Source organism: Amblyomma maculatum, chromosome 1, assembly GCF_055883805.1.
Source record: "Amblyomma maculatum isolate TAMU_Amacu chromosome 1, ASM5588380v1, whole genome shotgun sequence".
Lineage (NCBI taxonomy): Eukaryota > Metazoa > Arthropoda > Arachnida > Ixodida > Ixodidae > Amblyomma > Amblyomma maculatum.
This window is the reverse complement of record NC_139344.1, coordinates 178,357,951-178,373,715: the sequence shown is the minus strand read 5'-3', so window position 1 is coordinate 178,373,715 and position 15,765 is coordinate 178,357,951. Positions and strand designations below refer to the sequence as shown.

The window sequence follows — 15,765 nt, the reverse complement described above, 5'->3', positions numbered from 1 at the left end:
ACGCAGCGGATAATAAGTGGCCGAGAGAGGCCGTTAGAAACAAGTTAAAATATTATTAAAAATGTGACACGTTTTTTCTTACGCAAGAAACAAAAACTGCATTCATTCCTGAGCGCGAATATTATGTTTACTTTCTAGTTCTTTGGAGTTCTGGCAGATCTTATTTTCTGTGCGCTAGTAATTTGCCTCACAGTTCGCAGGAGCCCTCATCATCGAGTTGATGCCGCTGGCAGTAGGCAGCTGCACGCGTTTTCTTCCAAGTTTCGCGACCAGTTGTACATTGACCTTGGATACGCCGCGAGCGGGCTGGACGATACATCGATGCATAGGCGCGCACTGCCGCCTGGTGGCGCCTGGAGGAACTGACAAACTTACAACGTTTGGCTGGGGTATATGCGTATTAGCCCCGAGAGCGAACACTGGCGCCGCTGCGATCGCCGCAGTCTGACGTCACGGCAAGGACTCCGCCAGCCGGGCTGCTGCTCCTCCCGGCCGATGCCGGCTCCTTTCGTTCGTTTTCGCTCGCGAATAATCATGATGGTGACTTATTGCTCAGTGCGCAGTGAAAATCACTGAAGAAAGCCGGTGTAAGCTTCCACTTTACCCAAAGTTGTTCAAAATGAAGGAGGTTAGATTGATAAAGTTAAGAATGGGGAAGCAACCGTCGGCATTGCCACTGGTGTGCAGTAAGCACTTCAAAAAGGAAGACTGTGTAGCCGGTGTACAAGATACTAGGTGAGCCGTACGTGTAGCGACGCTTTTACGGGCTGTTTGTCAACTAGTCTTTTTTTTTTTTAATTATTAGTGTACAAGAACAAAACTATTGCCAGACGCTGTTCCATCCGTCAACATTCACGTGCGTCCTAGCGATGCAAGGCGATCGCTCCCGGGATCGACGAAGCGGCGGCGTAAGTAAATTAGCCATTGCTCAAACTTTCATTTCCTCGATCTTTGTGTCAGTGAGTGCTCAGACATTTTGCTCAGTAGCGGAATGTCCAAGCTGAATCAACTGTGACCCTGCTTAAGTTTTTGTTTAAAATGTGTCTCGCGGCAGTGGTGTTCTCGTGTTCATTCATTCCGCGAAATTTGACACAGTCCGCACAGCTGTGCTGGTCTTTTTGTTTGAATGCTGATATTTTGCAAATTTTCCAAGACATGGGGCGCAGATTCAATGCAACGCGTCCCTAAAAACAGCACTTCAGTAACGGTTGTGATAAAGAATGTTTTTTTTTTTTTTTTCGGGCTCCGTGAAGCCCTGGCTTAGCTACGTCTCAGACTTGTGTGCTATGCAACAAGCGTAGCTTTAAAGTGCACGTGATGTGCAGCTGCTCTGCGCTTTTCTGAGGTAATGCCCAAACTTCGTTAAGGCCTTGTTTCAGTGTTTTTTGAGGTTGTAGCCTGAATTTCTCTATCTGATTCCAGGTGAAAGAGGCGTTCCCGCAAAGTCGTACCAGTTCAGCGCACACGCAGAGGCTTTGACAACACACAAGAATGGGGACAGTAGTGAAAATTCGAGCGCCGTTCCAATGGACGATGCTGCACAACTAGAAGAGGAGGTGGAAGTTATAGATTGAGACGGTATGTCTACCTATGGATACGCTATGCGGCCACTATTCCTTTGTGATTTCACATTGACGTGAATGATTTTTATCAAGCATTCAGGAAAAAGAAAAACATTTATATATCCCGCATTGTCTTTAGTTCTGACCATGAAACTGAAATACATGAGTAAGCTAGAATCGTGATAAATTATCGGCTTTTGCTTCCTCAGCACTACTGTTGATCAAAACAAACAATTAATACCTTAAACAATCTCTATATTACTGCAGTAAATTCGAGTGTAGAGCTTGTTACAACATAAAAATGAAGTAATAAAACCAAGTCATCCGTAGATACACGAGGAATATTCTTTTATCTAGCCACGTCACCAAATGTACATGAAAATACTGCATTTCAACCTTATCACTCTAAGCATAATGTTACCCTAAGAACAGAGAAGGACTGACCTGTTTAAACAAGACCCATTTTTCATCCTCTTCACATACGGATTCAATGAGCCGTTTGTAGTATTTAACAAAACGAAAAAGTTTTCAATGCGTGACGGAAATTTAGTGATATCTCTGTATCTGTAAAGAGTGGTTTAGATGGCATAATAATTCTGTCGTTTTTTTTTTTCTCAAGGACCAACACTCAGCGCTAACCAACGCACAGGAAGTTCTGAAGGTATGTAATACAGTTTTATACACTGTTTGCCTGTTTCACCTGCAGCTGTTTTTTTTTTTTTTTTTTTTTTTTTTTATGACAGAGTTTGCGCTTTTCTCTTTTCAGGAGTTACCGTGAAGGTTCAGAAGCTTTTCAAAGACGCTGGGATTCAGCTCAGCGCGAATGACATCTTCAAGCAAAAACAGCTAATAACGGTTGCAAAAATCATTGATGAAAGTGGTTTCTCTGCTTCACTAAGGCAGCGACTTGTTTCGCACGCTTTGTCCACATAGGAATTTATGCTCCTCAGGGAAAGGGAGACTGGAAAGAAATTTGCAAATTAGCAGTGCCCCCAAGACATCCCATGCGCGCACGGCTGCGGCGCAATAGGCAGAGGGGAACAGAATGACGGAAATGTTTACGACGACACGGTTAATAACTCATATTTCTGGCCATCAAAATGCACGTTGCTCTTGGCAAATCATGCGTAATTGCTTCTCAAAAATGCTCGACAAGTAAGATGATTCTAATAAAGTTTTAATCAGTAGCCTCTTTTAAATAAATATCCGTGCACAAATTTCACAGCGCGCAGTCCATAATGCGCGCTCTAAGCAACGTCCACAGCAAAACGGTACAAATTTATCGCGTCGCAGGCATATAGACCTATCTTCATGGTTGTATTACATTCGTAATACAATCATGAAGATAGTGACTCCCCGCACATCATCAGTTTCAAGGGACGACGCACGAAAGACTCCTGCCGCGGCGATGGCACCAGCTGCGCCCGTTGCGGCGAGCGCTCACCGCGACGAGCCCATGTTTCGTGTTTTGAAAGCAAGAGGAATCATTATTAAATACTTTTTTTTCCTGACACTCGATCGGTGCTGTCTGCGTTGTTCATAATGTTGTTGTTATGAGAACAACCGAGGCAGAAGACTCGAAGCTACGCGGCAACCCGGAGAAGCCAGAGCGATCGGCGCAAGCAGTCCTTGCCGTGACGTCACGTCGGGCTGACCGCCAGAGGGCGCCACTCAAACTTCTCGGGGCTAATAGTGTTCTAGAAGGGTATAGCTGGGGTACGCGCCGATTGGAACGGCCGGAGAGAAACGCGCGCGAGGGTGACCCAAGGAGGTTATATAAAAACTGCTGGAGCGGAGGACGCCTATACCGGCCAATGGGTTCGGGTGAAGCCGACGGCAGCCATCTTGCGGGGGGCAAGAAGCAGCCTGCCAAGCGCTTCGCAGCGCTTGGCAGGCAGCGGTTTTTAATTGTTTAACGGGTTTTCAAGCTCTAATGCAACACTCTAGACTATGAGGCGAGCCATATAGATGATCACAGGATCGATTTTAAACACCTGCGCTTTTTTAAAGCTGAGATATCCGAGTAGTGGGGAGTTTTTTTTTTTTTTTCATTTTATCAGCACCAATCTTTTCACCAATATGCGCTGTATGCAGCTGCCGCAAAGCAGAAAAGTAAAGTAGGACAAAACGAGTTCAGCAATTATCGTTTATTCATCTTCATAAATGCGCTCTCTTTAAATACAGAAATTGATCAGTCATGGAAGATGTCAGAACAAAAATCAATTCAAAGGCATACTGGAGTAAGCAAGAAACCTGACTGTCACACTGACACAGCCAACTTTTCTATATATTTTTCTATATAACCTCCTTGGTTTCAAGTACCCAAAGGATTTTTAAGTGGTGATGCAATGTTGTGGGCTACCAGCTGAGCAAGTCTTAATTAATTGCAAGTATTAATTAAACAAGGTGAATTAACTGCTAATAAACTTTAGATTTTACACATCGAGTCATATGTCGTTAATAGCATATGTCGAGTATAAGTGCACTGGCTTGACTTAATTCCTAATTAATTATGCTAATTAGATAATTGTCCATAAAAGTTAAAATACATGCATTGGCTACAAGTCATATATCGTTGGATAGCTTATGCCGACTACAAGTGCTTTAGACTAATTGCACGTCCTAAATAATTACCGCTAATTAGTCCATTGTGATTAAACCTGAATTGAATGCTATCCTTTCAAGTCATATATCGTGGTGTAGCTTATATTGAGTACAGTTCTACTAAATTAATATCATTGCAATTAGCACTAAATAATTTGCGCAATCAGCGGTAAATAAAACATGCAGCTGGTCTAGTGCTGTTGGACTTGGCATAAGCTATCCAATGATATACAACTTGTAGCTATAGCATGTTATTATTCACAATTATGCAATTAAAAGTAATTAATTAGCGCAATTAGCGGTAAATAATTGAAACGTGCAGCTAGACTAGTGCTGTTGGACTTGGCATAAGCTATCCAACGATATACGACTTTCAGCTATAGCATGTATTTTAATATTTATTCACAATTATGCAATTAGCAGTAAATAATTAGCGCAATTAGCGGTAAATAATTGAAACGTGCTGCTAGACTTGTGCTGTTGGACTTGGCATAAGCTATCCAACGATATACGACTTGTAGCTATAGCATGTATTTTAATATTTAGTCACCATTGTGCAATTACCAGTACTCGGATATCATGAATATCTTTAAAAAGCTAGATGATTAAAATCAATTCGGAGATATCCAATATGGCTCACGTGATAGCCCAAAGCATTGCAGGAGAACTTAAAAATCCTTTAAGCACTTGAAACACACTGGCAACGCAAGTGAACAGCGCTTCCAAGCGCTGGCAGGCCACTTCTTGCCCACCGCAAGATGGCCGCCGCAAGCTTCACCGCAGCCCATTGACTTCCACTCCAGCAATTTTTTATATCCTCCTTGGGGTGACCTCGGAGGCCATGCTTACAACATTTGGCTGGGGCGCGCGCCGACTGGAACGGCCGGAGAGGAACGCGCGCGAGGGTGATCTCGGTGGCCATGCTCTCACTTTCTCCTTCGGAAAGCCAGCTTCCCCATTCCTTGCGCTGGCCCGTCGAGCCGCAGCTATGACGTATTAGTCGAAAACGACGTCCATTGGTCCGTCTCGCTGTCTGAGGGTGAAGGATGGGTGTCTATTGCTCGCTGCGCGCTTTTCCCTCGCCACGGCCGTACTAAATCCAGCGGCGCGCGCTCCGTCGCCCCTTTTTTTTTTTTCTTCTTTTTTTTTTTTTCGCGCACCTGAAGTGCCATGCCCCATTTCCCGCCAAACGCGGAGAAGGAAGGGGAATTTGTCTTGCGGAGGCTAGACGACCGGGCAGGAGAGTGAAAAACCTTTGCGAGGGAACAGGAGGAGAGAAACGTGAAAGAATCGGGTGATTGCGGTGGTGTTACGACCGTGCATCATCCGCACTTGCGCGCTCTATTGTTCGCCTGTGGGCATGGATAAGTGCTGTGGATATGTGGTGTTGGTACAATGGCTCTAAGTGAGCCTGTTTCCAGGAATCCTGTTTTGTAAGCCTGTTTTGCTTTGTGGACACCCTGCAAATGCCAAATTGACCCTGTCAAGAGAACATCTAGAAAAACACTGTCCCCCTGCGGGAAATAGCCGGAAGTGCTTTCTTTCTTTTGTTCACCCTTCCAGTCGACAAGCGCCATTTTCCAGTGAGGAATGCCTACTATCTAAAGGAGACGACAGAGTGACATGTCCGCTGACTTGCAGGACAAGAAAGGAGCATGACGCATACGGCCATTAGATGATTTCCCGGGAATGCAGGAAAGATTTGCAATTGCCGGAAAGGGACAATGCTGGAAGCGTATGCGGCGCGCACGTCCACTTGGGTTTCTGAGAAGTAAATCCACTTGCCGGAACCAGCCTATCGATTCTTGGCTGAAGAATAGAAATGTACCTCCTCGCCGTTCCCAAGCTTTTCCCGCCAACAAGTGACCAGGCTCAACGAAACAATGCCGGGCCAGTCAGTGCTTCAGACCATCAGTGCAGTGATGTGTTCGATTGGATGCCGATATCTGAGGGGCGTGCCCTGGATTTGGTTGGTCAGCACCTTCAGAGAGGGGCTGGACATAGGGGGTTTTAAGGACGCTGCAGAGCACGAAATGTCGCTCTGAGCCCTGGGTAAACGGCTCATCCAGTCGCTTCTCGCTATGAACTCTTAACGCTTGCCTTTTTGCTGATGTACCCTTCTTTTTCATGTAAATAATCTTGTAAATAATTTTTCTCAAAGTGCCATTAAACCTGCTTGTACATATTTCACCAACTTCGAAGATTCAGTCCTTCTTCAACCCGGAGCCTCTGCACGCTACCAAGTGAAGGCCGGGTCGACATAGCCCCAGCGTCACGACAACTGGTGACCAGCGTTGGGATCTGGATCTACAAGCCACAACATCTGGTGATCGGAGGTGGCATCTCAAGCAACAAGCAGGAGCAACAATCGGCCAACAAGAGAGCAGCTCGGAACATCGATCGCATGTGTGGGTGAGTGCTTGGCTTTTCTTCTGATGTGGACCAGGTTCTAGAACAGGGTTAGATTTTAGAACTGGTAAAAAGTGTTGAAACGCCTTTAGGTTTGGTAGTTTGCACTGTTGTTTTGGAAGTAGCCGACACTCGGAGCGATCATGGACTATACAAAAGCTGCAGAAACCGGAACTGTTGCTATTAAGTGAGGAACTGGGAATTGATACAAGTGGTTTGGCACGAAAACCTTTGATTATAAAGGCAATCACAGATTTGGGAGCCGATGATGAGGAGCTCAGTGAAGCTTGGAACCTCATCGGACAAAAAAAGGAGGAACAACTCAGACAGCAGAAAGAGCGGGAAAAAGAGGAAACGAGGCGTGAGCGTAAACTTGAGCGGGAAAAAGAGGAAAAGGAGCGCGAACGTGAGAGGGAAAAAGAGGAAAAGAAGCTAGACATTGAGCTCCGGAAATTAGAACTAGAGTTGAGCAAGAGGTCGGGCGATTGTCCCCAGCTAGCGGTACCTCGTCTCAACAAGAAGGCAGATTTCAAGATGTCAAAGTACATGCAGCCATATGTGATATCAGGGGATATCGGTCTGTATCTGGCTAACTTTGAGCGAATCTGCGAAAAACTGTCCTTCCAGCGAGACACTTGGTCTCAGAGATTATTGACGGTTCTGCCCTGCGAGGCAGCGGAGGTTGTCGCGCGGCTAAGCAAGGAGGACGCGGACAACTACGAGAAGGTCAAAGCTTGCCTTCTGAGAAAGTATAGGCTTAGCGCCGAGGCGTTCAGACAACGTTTTCGGAACGCTACTAAGTCCAGGGACGAGAGTTACCCTGAATTCCTGTACAATTTAAGAGTTAATTTGGGCGAGTGGCTAAAGACCCCTGATTCCTACAGTGATAGGGACGCTGTAGTCGAGCGAATTCTTTTGGAGCAGTTTTATAACTGCCTCCCAGAAAAAGAAAGAAATTGGTTACAGGACCGAGGCGAAATTAAGTCGGCAACTGAAGCTGCCGAACTTATTGAGGAGTATGCTTCGCGCCGACAATTCAGCAACCCAGCAGTGGATAGGCCCCGCAATCCCAAGTTGAGTGTGAATAACCGTCAGGAAAGGCACTTTGCTAGAGTTGGAAACGAAGAAATGAAGGTTTCTTCAGGCAAATTCCCTAGAAAGGACGGCAGTGAGAAAAGTGGGGAAGTGACCAACGCGCAGAACACAAAGAATAAGCTTGAGGCTAGGAAGCCGCTCACATGCTTTAGGTGTAATGAGCAGGGTCACATTGCCGTCAACTGCCGGAAAGAAAAGATTGCTTTCTCGTATGTCAGTGACTGCGATGAAAATATGCAGCTTTTAGAACCCTACCTGCATGACCTAGTAGTCAACGGGAAGCCTTGCAAGGTACTGCGCGATTCGGCCGCAACGATGGATGTTGTCCATCCGGCGTATGTGTCGCCTTCCGACTATACAGGACAGTGTGCGTGGATCCGCCAGGTAGTGGAGGAACAGAGTGTGTGCTTGGCAATCGCGAACGTGGTCATCGAGGGCCCTTTCGGCAAGTTGACAACCGAGGCTGCCGTTTCAGGAAAGCTTCCTAAGTGCTATCCGTATTTGTTCTCCAACAAATCGGACATGCTACTGCTGCGAAAGAGGGGCATCCTTTTCGGAGACAGAGTTGTGCAAGCCTTAACACGTTCAAAGGCGTGAGAACTAGCTACACTGCTCATTCCAGAAGAATCCACAGCGGAGGAAACGGCAGTTAAAACAGCGGTCGATGCGGAAGATAGCGGGTCAGAAAACTTTGAGAGCGAGGCATCTCAGATAAGTCAACTTGAAAGTGGGCTTGATGAGACGCGGAATGAGGACGTTCTTGAGAGTAACCTCTTGCCGCCAGTGTCTAGTAATCTCACGAGACTTTTAAGTGGAACCCGAGAGGACTTAGCTATGGAGCAAGCCAATGATCCCAAGATACAGGAGATAAGGGAGAGCCACCGCGCCACTAAGACAGCAAAGAATATTTCTTTTGAGATGAGAAAGGGAGTGCTGTATCGCTTATTCAAGGATAAGCGCGGAGTAGAGCGGGACCAATTAGTCGTTCCCCAAAAGTACCGCGGAGACTTACTGCGACTTTCCCATGGCAGCTCGTGGTCATGTCACCTTGGAATAAAGAAAACAAAGCAGAGGCTGTTGCAAGAATACTATTGGCCTGGATGTTTTAAGGACACGGAAAATTTTGTACGGTCATGCGACACGTGCCAGCGGGTTGGAAAGGCGCAAGATAAGTGGAAAGCTCCGATGGTGTTAGTACCAATCATTACCGAGCCGTTTCACCGGTTAGTAATAGATGTAGTTGGGCCACTTCCTGTGACAGAGTCAGGGTACCGTTATATCCTCACTATGTTATGCCCAGCCACAAAGTTTCCAGAGGCTGTTCCGCTGCGCGAGGTGACGTCCGAGAGTGTAGTGGATTCGCTGCTGTCAGTATTTGCACGAGTTGGATTCCCTTCCGAGGTCCAAAGTGATCAGGGTAGCGTTTTCACGAGTGTCCTCACCACCTCATTTCTCGAGCGATGCGGCATTAAGGTAGTGCATAGCTCGATCCATCATCCGCAGAGCAACAGCGTAGAAAGATGGCACTCTGTTCTCAAACGAGTCCTGAGGGGACTGTGCTATGAAAACAAGCGCGAATGGGATACCTGCCTGCCTGCAGCGCTTTTCGCTTTGCGGTCAGTGCCGCACGAATCCACTGGATTTAGCCCAGCCGAGTTGGTGTACGGAAGGTCACTGCGCTCACCTTTGCGAATGGTGCGCGAAGCCTGGGAGGGGCGCGGAGAAGACCCAACAGTAGTAGAATTCATTCTGAACCTCTTGAATCGCTTACATAACACTAAGGAAGTCGTTGAGGCCAGCATGAAGTCAGCCCAGGCTCGTTCCAAGGTGTACTATGATAAGTCAGCCCGTCAAAGGACGTTTTGTATCGGGGACCAGGTGATGTTGCTGAGAAGTTCAAGGCAGAATAAGCTCGAAGTACAGTGGGAAGGACCGGCTGAAGTCGTTGCAAAGCTTTCTAACACTAACTACGCAGTGAAAATTCCCGGTAGGCGTAAAGAAGTGCGCATTTATCATTGCAATCTTATGAAGCCTTATGTGCAGAGGGAAGCCGTGGTAAATCTAACGTTAAACCTTCCCGAGGAGATGGGGGACAACTTGATTTGCCTCAGCGGAAAAGGAAGCAACGCTCAGGAGCTTCTCAGAAAGACGGAGCAGAGAGGAGAACTAAAGAAATCCCAGCTGTCCGATCTGGGCGAAATAATAACAGAGTTTGAGGCCTGCTTCGTGGACAGGTCAGGCAGGACTGATTTGACTGAGCACGATATTGAGCTGACTTCAGACGTGCCAGTGCGATCAAGGTGCTACCGATTCTCTCCAAGGCAAAGAGAAATTCTGGATAGGGAAGTAACTCGCATGCTGGAATTGGGAGTAATAAAACCCTCGGAAAGCGATTATGCTTCGCCTATGATCTTAGTAGAAGCTCCAGGTAAAGACCCTAGGCCTGTGGTAGACTACCGAAAGCTAAATTCTCTCACCAGGGATCAAGTGTATCCTATTCCGAATATTGAGGAGAGAGTAGAACAGGTCAGTAGAGCGGCATATGTGACTACGCTGGACCTTACTCGAGGATACTGGCAAGTACCGCTCACTGAACGCGCCAGCAGATACGCGGCTTTCGTCACTCCGACGGGCAGCTACCAGCCAACAATGATGAGTTTCGGGCTCAAAAATGCTCCATTTTGTTTTTCCCGACTCATGGATAGGGTTTTAAAGGGGTGTGAAACATTCGCGGTGCCTTATTTAGATGACATTGCGGTTTTTTCCGACTCATGGGCGGACCATATGGTACATCTAAGAGCTGTACTGAGCCTTTTGCGTCAAGCTGGACTAACGGTAAAGGCCGAGAAATGTTGCCTGGCAAGGGCGACCGTGGACTACTTGGGTCACAATGTAGGTCAAGGTTTCAGGAAACCCAGCGAGATTATGATTTCTGCGGTAGCAGACTACCCGCGGCCGAGCACGAAGACGGAAATTCGAGCATTCCTGGGTCTGACTGGGTACTACAATCACTACATCCCTAACTATTCAGCTTTGGCTAGCCCTCTGACCGACGCTCTCTGCAAGACAGAACCGACAAATGTAGTCTGGGACGAACAAAAGGAAGCCTCCTTCGTAAACCTGAAGGCTGTGCTGATTAGCCGTCCGGTATTGCGAGCTCCAGACTATGGCCGAGAATTCACGGTCCAGTGTGATGCCAGTGATCGAGGGCTAGGTGCTGTTCTCTGCCAGAGAGATGACGACGGTAATGAGCACCCCGTGCTCTACCTGAGCAGAAAACTGAGTTCTAGAGAGAGGGCTTATTGCGCGTCAGAGAAAGAGTGCGCTTGCATTGTATGGGCCATTCAAAAATTGCAGTGCTATCTTAGAGGGGCCAAATTCACCGTAGAGACGGACCATTGTCCCCTGGCTTGGCTGCAAACTGCGACATCGAAGAACCGTCGCCTTCTGAGGTGGAGCTTGATTTTACAGCAGTACAATTTTGAAATAAGATACAAAAAAGGGAAGCGAAATGGGAATGCGGACGCGCTTAGCCGTTCTTTCTAAGCGGTCCGAGATGTTCCTCACCATGTATCCAAATTGATAATCAGTTTTTTTTTTTTTTTTTTTCCGTGCGCTTGTATATGTGTGACTATGTAAAGCAGCACGTTTGGTTTTCTAGGAATACGTGGGTCCTGAACGTCTTGAGAGTGGGCTTTTCTCGAACAACAATGGCAGTTTTCTTTTAACCTGGTCTCTTCAGACGGGAGCCGAGTGCTTGCTTCGACATGTGGTTGAGTTTCAGAGACAGCTCAAGCAAATTGGCCTACGACAATCAAGACAACGCGACAAGCAACAGCGAGCTTCAAGCGTTCATGTGCAGGCCATTAAGTCGTCTCTTCATGCAGCAGCTGCGACTGCTGCCCTCCGAGACTCTTCTGGCGGGGGAGGAGGCTGTTACGACCGTGCTTCATCCGCACTTGCGCGCTCTATTGTTCGCCTGTGGGCATGGATAAGTGCTGTGGATATGTGGTGTTGGTACAATGGCTCTAAGTGAGCCTGTTTCCAGGAATCCTGTTTTGTAAGCCTGTTTTGCTTTGTGGACACCCTGCAAATGCCAAATTGACCCTGTCAAGAGAACGTCTAGAAAAACACAAAGAAATGTCCCCCTGCGGGAAATAGCCGGAAGTGCTTTCTTTCTTTTGTTCACCCTTCCAGTCGAGAAGCGCCATCGTCCAGTGAGGAATGCCTACTATCTAAAGGAGACGACAGAGTGACATGTCCGCTGACTTGCAGGACAAGAAAGGAGCATGACGCATACGGCCATAGATGATTTCCCGGGAATGCAGGAAAGATTTGCAATTGCCGGAAAGGGACAATGCTGGAAGCGTATGCGGCGCTCACGTGCACTTGGGTTTCTGAGAAGTAAATCCACTTGCCGGAACCAGCCTATCGATTCTTGGCTGAAGAATAGAAATGTACCTCCTCGCCGTTCCCAAGCTTTTCCCGCCAACAAGTGACCAGGCTCAACGAAACAATGCCGGGCCAGTCAGTGCTTCAGACCATCAGTGCAGTGATGTGTTCGATTGGATGCCGATATCTGAGGGGCGTGCCCTGGATTTGGTTGGTCAGCATCTTCAGAGAGGGGCTGGACATAGGGGGTTTTAAGGACGCTGCAGAGCACGAAATGTCGCTCTGAGCCCTGGGTAAACGGCTCATCCAGTCGCTTCTCGCTATGAACTCTTAACGCTTGCTTTTTTGCTGATGTACCCTTCTTTTTCATGTAAATAATCCTGTAAATAAGTTTTCTCAAAGTGCCATTAAACCTGCTTGTACATATTTCACCAACTTCGAAGATTCAGTCCTTCTTCAACCCGGAGCCTCTGCACGCTACCAAGTGAAGGCCGGGTCGACATAGCCCCAGCGTCACGACAGTGGCTATAACTGCGTTATTATTTATTCTTTTCAAAACCATTTTGCGGTCTTGCATTCTGGAGGCGAAGTCTCGCAGTCACCGGGGAAGAAATTATTTTCGACCGGTGGGTGGACAGTGGGCCTTTAAGAAACGCTCCGGCCCGCCTTCACGAGTCGATGAGGACCCGACTGAATTCTCAAGAAAGGCAGCAGCCTCCAGGCTCCAATGTGGCCCACGTTCTTCCCCAGCGCATGAACATGACTAACTGCCACAGCTCCTCTAGTGGAAGCCTGAGTAAAGTCGACTCACTGAAACTGCCAAGGGGCTACATCCTCTAGAGTGTGGCAGAGTGGGCAGCCCACTTGAACGCAGCCTTGAGGCAGACCAGAATAAAAAGGTACTGCAGAATTGACTACTACCCTTCCGTGCAGCAGCAGAACCCGAATCTTTTTAATGAGCCCATCCATGGTCCTTAAGGCAAGCTACGTGCAGATGGTGCAACTATCCGAATATCTGATGAAAAGAAGACAACAGCTGATTGCTGAGCTTAGAGATCAGATTCGAAGTTACGAAGACTGCAACTGATAAAGCCCTGTTGAGCGCAACTGACGAGCGCTTGTTCCACCGAGACAAGCTGTAGTCTCCGGCAGCTTATGTGGCAAATTGAGGAATTGTGTAAATAATAAAGGGGAGCATAATTGAATACATTTTCCGGGCGTCTTACATTAATTCTTAGCTTTGACGTTTCAAGCGTTCGGACAAGAGGTCTCTGTCGGAGGAACTCCTGCTGAGGGCCTGCAGGACAATGGGAAGGGTGCATAGCAAGTGCGGGCTCCTTGCTGTATTTGTGCGCCACCGGACTTGATTCCGGTTTGTAAATCAAGCTTTCGTGCCTGTATATATTTTGATATGCCTTCTCCTACATCAACCATCATGATCTTTCTTCTCCCCTTTCCCTTCCCTAGTGCAGAGTAGCTGGCCAGATTTTAATCATTCCGGCGGCCAACCTCTCTGCCTTTCCTTTCAATAAATCCATCTGTCTCTAGCTTTATCGCGAGTATGACACTGTCAGGAGGCTGCTTGAAGCTGAAGTGGCCACGAACTGACTGGAAATACTGTTGCCTGACGTTGCGTTCGGCAGGAGCTGCTCACGTGTGTCTTTCTTTCATATTACATTGATATCAGATGGTTCGTGAGGTTTTACGTCCCAAAGCGATGCAGGCTGTGAGAGACGCAAGTGATATCAGAATCAGCCTGCCAGTACCCTTGTATTCACGTACCCTAGGCCATGTGGACACGTTTATACGTTATACGCGTAGACGAGCTTGCTGCTGACTAGGCACTGCGGCGACATATTGCACGGGGATTAGAGTGTCACTGGGTCCTGGTCGAAGTCCAAGTCGTGTGGAAGGGGGCCGTTGAACGTCAGCAGACTAGCCTTTACCTGCGATGCGGAGGACGCCAGCGGTGGCGCAGTGGCGCTGGTCGCCCAGGGTCATGGACTGCATGAGCGTGTCGGCCAGCGGGCAGGCGCCGTACCCGTCCACTGGCGGCACCAGGGCGGCCAGCCAGATGGTGAGACGGACAGCTGTTACAACTGGCTGCAGTGCTGCAGCTCGATAAAATCAGCTGGAGGCGATCCAGGAAGCGGGTCCATACAACGTCCCTTCCGATGGGGACGGACTCGAGGATGGAAGCAAGGCTTCGATCAGTTTTTATTGAGCCGGCCCCACTTCTTCTCACACCGAGGTGCTTCTATCGACGTTGCCCGGCGCCGCATCCCGTTCCTGGCCTTGGCGTCCGGATTCAGCATCCACCACAAGCTCTTACCGGCGCTTATGTTCTGGACTTTCGTGAATCAGCTGTGCAGCGACAGGTTGTGCCGAATGGAGTTCTTACAGCTGGCGGAGCTGTTTGTGCAGCCCTTGTTCTTGAAATGGGGTGCGTTCTACACCCTATTTCCGCGTAGTACATGATCCCCCAGGTGTTGCGATATGTTGAATTCTTTTTCAAGCTCTTCTGTGGACCCGTCTTCTCGACGCCATAATTGCTGGGGAGAGGGAGTGACCAAGTGTTGGAGCAAGCACCTGTCTACTGCTCGAAGCCTGACCCACCATCAGCCATCCGGTCCATCAGCGATAACGACTGCCATAATCCGATATGATCCGCTCAGTAATCGATGGAGCACAGCGGCTACCCAAAGGCAGCTGACCAACGCGCAATATTCTTTTTTGCAAGCTATTAACCCTAGAAAAGACGAGCACCAGAAGGGGGAAATTTTGTCCCCATTGGAAAACCGGTGGGTACCCAGGGCAACAGGGATCGAACCTGGCACCTCTTGAATGCGAGGCGGTTGCTCGACCGCAAGGACACCGCATCGTAAAATCGCACAGAATTTCAGTATCAGCCACATGGACGGGATTCGTCATCAGATGGTGGACCTTAATTAACGCGTTCCGTATGGGCTTCCGCCACGAGGCCGATCTTAGGAAGAACACGTAATCCATTGAGTTTGCTATCACGAAAAGACGCACGAAAACCGCGGCCATCAATTTTCCTGTACTAATTCCCAGGCACTCGATTCCAGTTTCTCTGTCCAATATTTACTACTAAATTGCGCGCAATCAGCGCTTAAATTTAAGTCAGTGGGTTGACGGGGGCCTGAAACCCTCCACCAGCACTTAAGAGGGGCCCGAGACTCCTCCGCGCTCAAATATTGCATAAAGACTGCATGAATACAAAGCAGGCGGCCATCTTTTTTTCTTTTCAGTGGTTGTCAGAACATTCCTTCTTTTTTGTTCCGGCAATTTCTCAGTAAGTTTTAAAACGTCATTAACATATTTCCTAAAACCCTAGATGAAAAATGGTATCGCTCCGTAAATTAGTATGAAACGATGTGCGAGGCAGGCCACCAGCCGTTTTCTCTCTCCTTTTTTATTTCCCATTCCACCTGTGCTTGAACCACTAGAGACCCCCCTTCGACGGAGCCAGATTTTAAGTGCTGGAAGTACCATTAGTAGAAATTCAAGGAGAAACAGTCTACGAGTCTTGAAAATCAGCGAAAAATATAGTTTTTTTTTGTCTAGTTGACGTATCATCACAGAGTGAACAGCGTAACAAAGGCGAGACAAAAGAATGGGCACCGTGTTTTTCACTTTCTTGTTCCCGTCTTATCTTTATAGCACTGCTCATTCTTAAACA

The 15,765-nt window shown here is 47.8% G+C and overlaps 1 long non-coding RNA gene and 1 pseudogene across 1 annotated transcript; one reads left to right on the top strand and one right to left on the bottom strand.

Annotated features, from left to right (window-relative positions):
* The first annotated feature begins 692 nt into the window (after positions 1-692).
* Positions 693-2,993, top strand: LOC146204987 (uncharacterized). Its single transcript, XR_014704097.1, has 4 exons — positions 693-908; positions 1,423-1,578; positions 2,182-2,223; positions 2,329-2,993. It is a non-coding gene; the product is annotated as an uncharacterized LOC146204987 (long non-coding RNA).
* A 10,937-nt stretch (positions 2,994-13,930) lies between these two features.
* LOC146204986 (forkhead box protein O-like) lies at positions 13,931-14,697 on the bottom strand (annotated as a pseudogene).
* Between the last annotated feature and the right edge of the window lie 1,068 nt (positions 14,698-15,765).